Source organism: Odontomachus brunneus, unplaced genomic scaffold, assembly GCF_010583005.1.
Source record: "Odontomachus brunneus isolate Ranch 3 - 2012 unplaced genomic scaffold, Obru_v1 Obru_scaffold_109, whole genome shotgun sequence".
NCBI classification, from domain to species: Eukaryota; Metazoa; Arthropoda; class Insecta; order Hymenoptera; family Formicidae; genus Odontomachus; species Odontomachus brunneus.
Genome location: NW_022639559.1, coordinates 138836 through 145386, shown reverse-complemented (window position 1 = coordinate 145386; position 6551 = coordinate 138836). Strand labels below are relative to the sequence as shown.

The window sequence follows — 6551 nt, the reverse complement described above, 5'->3', positions numbered from 1 at the left end:
TCTCTCTCTCTCTCTCTCTCTCTCTCTCTCTCTCTCTCTCTCTTGTTCTCTCCCCTTTTTCTCTTCTCGTACTGCGTACTACCTTGCTGTTTTTCTTTCTTCTTTCTTTTTTTTCTCCTTTTCCCTCGTTAATAATCGTTATTTGCCGGTGACACTCGGAACCCGTGTCTCATCAATGTCTGCCCGCAGTTCACGGTTGCTCAGTCGTCGGTTGAGCTCTTTTTTCAGCGACCAGTGTCGCTTATTGAATCGTGCGTGCCACTGAAACATGACAAGCGAAGAGATTGTAATATCATCATAAATGATACAGAAGCGAGGATAAAAAGAGAGCGCGAATAATTTGAGCAACTTTAGCACAAATAATTTAGTTGCTCTAAAATAGCAACTTCTTGACTTAAAGTGAATATCGCAATTATTAAAATCACCACTGTTTTTCTTGCTGTTAATCAGTTAAATAATATCATATAAGTATATATAAGTATATATTTATTTTAAAAAATGGGTTTTTACTCTTAATTTTATTTAATAATCTATAATTAAGTATGATTTAATAATGTATAATTATGTATGATTCTGATTAAGAAAATAAATGAAAGAATTAGTAACAGTCTGTTGAAACCAGTCTTGACATTAAAATTTTTTATGTTAAAATAACATTATTTTTTAAAACATTGTTTCACATTTTTTTCTGCAAAGTTACAACCTTCATCTCTAACAAATAATAATTAGTTTTATATAATATGACATTACGAAAAATATTATTAATTTCCAAGTAAATAGTCTTGTGATTAAGTAAATTTCTTTTCAGTTTTTGTGGAAAATATACTTTTTTTATAAAACGCTAATCATAATTAATAATTTCAATCATAATTATTAATTAATTGTTTTTTAAGACATATTCTTAATATTTTGGTGTTCAAGTTAAAAAGAATATGTTAAAAATATCCACTTCTCTTCCCCCCTCTCTCTCTCTCTCTCTCTCTCTCTCTCCGAAATATTCATAGTTGAAAGTGGCTAGGTGCACTACATTTAGCGTAGTAAAATCAGGACTCGAGAGAGGTGTTCTTTTTGTTACAAATTATTAATTATATTATATTATATACAATATTAACGAATATTTTGTAAACAAAAAAGATAACAAGAAATATATATATTTTACGCATTAATATATGTAATAAAATATTTATCTGAATACTCATATGCATTACTAATAAATATGACGTACAATAGAAAAATATTCCTAACTTTAAAAAAAAATGATTTATAAATCTTGTTTATTATGGAATTAAGAAATATCCTCAATATCATAATTTACGTCCCTAAATTGTAATAAACACTGTAAATATGAGTTTGTAATTTAAAAATTATCATAAATAATAAGATATTATAAATAATAGCCTGAATTAATATTTTTATTTTTTCTATAAAAATAGTAAAAGTAAAAATAAAATCAACATAAAATCATAGTGATAGTCATAATCTTATAATGATATAATAATACATCATAATTTTTAGCAGTATCCACTGTCTGTCGATAATAAGAACATAAAGCCTCAAATCTAATAAGAACATACATCATAAACTAGAATAAACTTAAATTTAATTCGCTAAGAGCTTTGTTGCAAATATTACGACTCACCAAATAAAGCAATATGATTATCTATCCGTCGCTGAAGTACTTATAACATTAAACAGATCTTATTTTCAATAATATTTTTCTCTTTTTCTCTCTCTCCCGCACAAGCATGCGCGCGCGCACACAGTCATGTTTGAGAAGATGCATATAAATTGAAATCTTTTCGACAATTAGAACAATATAATACAATTAAAACTTAGAACAATATAACACAATTAAAACTTTAAATGGCAAAGCCTTCAATTAAAATTTCTTTGATGTACTTAATCTAACATATGTTACCAATGTAACCCATTTATGCCTGAGCCTAAACTACAATCTATGGACTCTTCGTAACTATGCAAAACAGAACGTGGCATCAAAACATATTCAAATATAGAAAAAAATTAATTTTGCTTATTTGTTTAATCAATAATTGTTTCAACAAATTATTAAATTTTTTTAACTAAAGCGGAAATCGATTTTACGGAAAAAATTATTAAAAAAATAGTTATTACTTTTGCTATTATTTATGCTAAATCATAATGTTAATTTGTTGTTAATTTCTTATAAGTAATTAACTGTACAGTTTTTGGAGCTAAAGATATTAAAACTTTAAATATTTTCTTTTTTGCCCACACATTGTAGTTTAGGCTTAGGCGTTAACTTGTTCATTTTCGTCATGAGAGTATTTAGTCAGTAATTAGGACATTTACCATATTTTAATCAAATTATTATTAAATGTTAAATCATAAACTGTTGACCAGTTTATTGGTGGCATCTTCTATAGGAAGATATGGAAATAGACACAGCGACAGCGAAATAATCACGAAGTGGAAAGATATCAAGACTCGAATATACAGGGTGTCCCAGAACAACCTTCGAAGTTCTCGTGGAGAAATAGTATGAATTGAAGTGAATATAAAAGTCCTATACTGTTTTATGACATTTGCAATAATTATCACCATATTAATTAAAAAACAGTGAATGATCACGTGAGATGTGATAGATGAGCGAGTAGCTGAGCTGTAATGATGATATCTGCCATCGTGTGCTTATCCATTAGATCAAACTGAATAAACAAGTCTTCTATCATTTTCCTAATAACTTTGTAAATCTTTAATTATTAATTAAAAATTAGTGAATAGTCGCTTGCAATAATATACTGTAGTCTTCACTGAATTTTGTATGACGAAAGATTTAAAAAGAGAATTTTATAAAGACCGGTACTTAAATTTTTAAATTTTGTAATAAAGTTACAATAAACTTTTTAGTACTTCAAGAAAATGCACAAAAATGCTGTACTAAAAAGTTAATTAAAAAATACTGAAAAAATTCTCAGAGCTCTATGGAAAAAAAAATAAACAATTTTTATCTCTTGCTATTTTTCGGTAAAGTTAATAGAATTCGAGTAAAAAATTATTAAAACTAATAATTTTGTAGATATTTCCGTAAATATCTTAGAAAATAGAGATTGTATGAAAGTTTTTCAAAACTTTTGTTTTGTTTTTCAAACAAAAGTTGTTTGTTTCTTTACGTAGAATAAAATTGTGTAATAGAGATATATATTTCTATTTAAAAAACCAAAATTGACCTTGACTTGACCTTGGCGGCGCCACCTAAGGTCAAATAAATATTACCGTTGAATGCATCTTTTTAAACCTTATAACTTTTGTCTGAAACTTGTTTTTCAAAAATGCATTTTTTACGAGATATTTGAGTGTTTCTAGACATTTGCCCCACCCTGTATATCAAAGTATAAGTCATTGGTTAGATGTGTCTCTACTAACTAATAATTAGTTTAACATTCGAGTTGACAAAAATTTTGGGACACTTATTCTTTATCTAAAAAGAGCTTATTTACAAAGTTTAAGTTAAATCGGAGCATGGATATTTTTTGAAGTTTCACTAATAGAAATATAGACACACATAAGTACAAATAGAATTATTATTAATTAATATATTCTTGAGAAAAGTCTTCGGACTCAATCTAATATTTAAATTAAAGACAAAATTTATATATTCTTATTAATTAACTATTAATTAATTAATAATTATTAACTAATTATCATTACTGATTATAATTGATTGATTGGATATTTATTTTAATCTTATGATGTAAAATTTCTCATACGTTTCCATGTGATTTTTTCAACATTACAAATATATTCTAGCCGGAATAAACTAACACAATACTTTCCGATTTACGGATGTAAATTATAATATTTCTCAGAACTTTCTCTATATACAACATTTGTAACATAAACAGACGTTGCAAAATTAATGAAGCTTAACAAATATGTACGAGAATTTACCAAATTAACGATAGCCACTTTGCTAAATAAGCGATAAATGTGTACACGTTGAATTTTAACCACGAGCTTGACAAAAGGACTTATCAAATGTATGCCACTTGTTTACTTCTTATCCGTGTGAAAATCGTTAACGGATCGGCTCATACAAAGCATTCCTGCCTAAATGTAGAAGAATACTATCTTAACTGTTCTATATCGAGTTCACCATCGAATCATTTCCTTGATTAATGCGACGAGTAAATCGAGAATCTCGTTATCCCTTGCTCGCGTTGGACGAAAAGGAACTAGTGGCCCTCGTCAAACTTTAAATTGAGAAATACCGTCGCACACCGCGTTATTGGAGGATAACGATTCCTCGTATCCGCAAGCTTTTTTTCCTAGCGTGCCTTTTGCACCAAACGAGACAAAATATATGTCTTTTACTCATATGTCCTTTCAATTACGATGAAAACAATATCGATAACAAGGGCTTTCGAAAACTTTCATAAGAACTTGTGTTACCTGAATTTTTATTTAATGCACTATTTTAAAAATTCAGTTTGTAGAGATTTTTTATGCATTTTTCAGGCGAAAACATAGATTTATTCAAAATATTTTCTAAAAAAAGCTATTAATATTATTATTGTAAAAGTTTTATAGGTTTATTATTAATAGAAAAAAGAAAATATATAAATTTTTAGAAAATGAAATATCAATTTTCAGTTATTAGTAGCGGTAAAAAATCGACTTTTTATATAGTACCACAGTTGCAAGTCGTAATTTTAAAATCTAAGCACCTATAAAAAAATATGTTATTTATAGTGTTATTGCTTGTCAATATATGATTGTTTTATTTTTGAAACAAACAAAATAATAGCTAAAGAATGATTTTTAAAACTTTTTTATTATTATATATAACAATATAACGGAAAAACAAATAAACTGATTGAAGATCGGTCTCATATGTCAATTAAAAATATATTATTAATTAAAATTTTAATAATATATATATATATATATATCATTAAAAATATTAAAGAGTAATTTCTCTAAATTGAATTATAATTTTTAGATATCGTCTATCGAAAACTCTTTTTAAAAAAAGAAAAGTTTTTTTTTAAATACTTTTAAAGTTAAGAACAAAAAACAGATTTTTTCACTAGTGTCTAATCGATTATTCCGGAGCCATACAATAATAAGTTTTCATATTATAGATTGAAATTGAGGTTGTCTTCCTTTACTAGAGTGACCTGTCCAGTAAATGATTACTTAAAGCCTATAGATTACTTAAATACCAAACTCCAATATTTGAACAGACGAAGCCAGGTTAACCTTCTGCGATACACTTTTTTGACATAATCACATAACCTGTGGATTATCTTTAATTATTCACATGAACCATAAAGTACATTACATATCTTATTAATACATACTGCAAACTGTTCATTTATTGGATGGTGTTCAATTACTAGACAGATCATCTTAACTAATCTTCCTTAGCGCGTGACCCATAAGTGCCGCTTCTCTGTATCTGCATACTTATTTCATTATGATATTCAGAAAAGGCTTTTACCTACCAATTTACCCTTTTACTTAAGCCAATTTTTACATTCATAAATTTCAGAAGTTTTAATAGAAAGAAAAATCCTTCATTGAAAATAATTATAGCCATATAAAACGCAACATGGATAACTTGTGATCCGCGATGAAAATGCTTAGAAGCCATTCTCCAGAATGTCGAACTGAAACTTTCACTACACCTGTCGTTACTAGTCAAAAATATTTCCGAGTAAAAAGATAAATTAAAAAAAAGAAGAATAGAGGAAAAATAACTGCAGAAACATTTTTAAGAAAGGTGCTATTTATTATAGTGCGGTAAACGTGTTTATACTAGATTGAAAAGCATGCAGCTGTCTGCGAAACGTTTTTACAAATTCTTTTATGTTATCATTATTTGTTCAAATATTAAATCTATTATATCTATTAAATATCATGATATTATTATATCATTTAATAGATATAATAATATTATATCTATTAAATCTATTATAATATTAATTCTAAATGTTTCATAAAACGAAAATATGTAAAAAAAAGAATCAACATTTAAGTCAGAAATGTTTGAGAAAACCCCTCTTTACCCTTTTCTTACATTTTATTTATATTTTATTTCGCATTTGTATCGAAAAATATATTACAATGTTTAAGTATTATGCCATTTAATTCTGTAATTACATATTCATATGTCTATATTTATAAGGTCTGATTTTTTGTTTATTTATTGTGCTGTGTATAATAATTATTTTGATACGTTTGTTAACACTATTCATTTTGGAATCAAGATTACCTCAGGTTATTTTTATGTAAAATAGCATAAATTCCACAAACTTAATTTGTTTAGGCATAGGATAAAAATAAATTATCCTTCTGACACACATGTATCATATTAGGACCTTAACTTAGTTTCCGCCCGCAAATGTTAGATGGCAATGCAAACAGTTCTAGTAGTCATTACTAACGAAACAGGTAGTTTGTGATTAATTTCGACATTTCTCGATAACATTCAGTCAGCATACACAATTATTTTCCTAAACAACAATTTCTTTTGCTTTGTGAAAAATGGAACGCGATAAAGTGTTTTT

The 6551-nt window shown here is 27.0% G+C and overlaps 1 protein-coding gene across 1 annotated transcript in view; it reads right to left on the bottom strand.

Annotated features, from left to right (window-relative positions):
* Nucleotides 1-43: 43 nt before the first annotated feature.
* The window catches only part of LOC116849236, an 11514-nt gene continuing 5006 nt past the window's right edge, over nt 44-6551 (bottom strand). Inside the window, exon 2 of the mRNA XM_032826178.1 lies at nt 44-261. The gene's annotated coding sequence lies outside the window, so the exon portion shown is untranslated. The remainder of the gene's footprint in view (nt 262-6551) is intronic.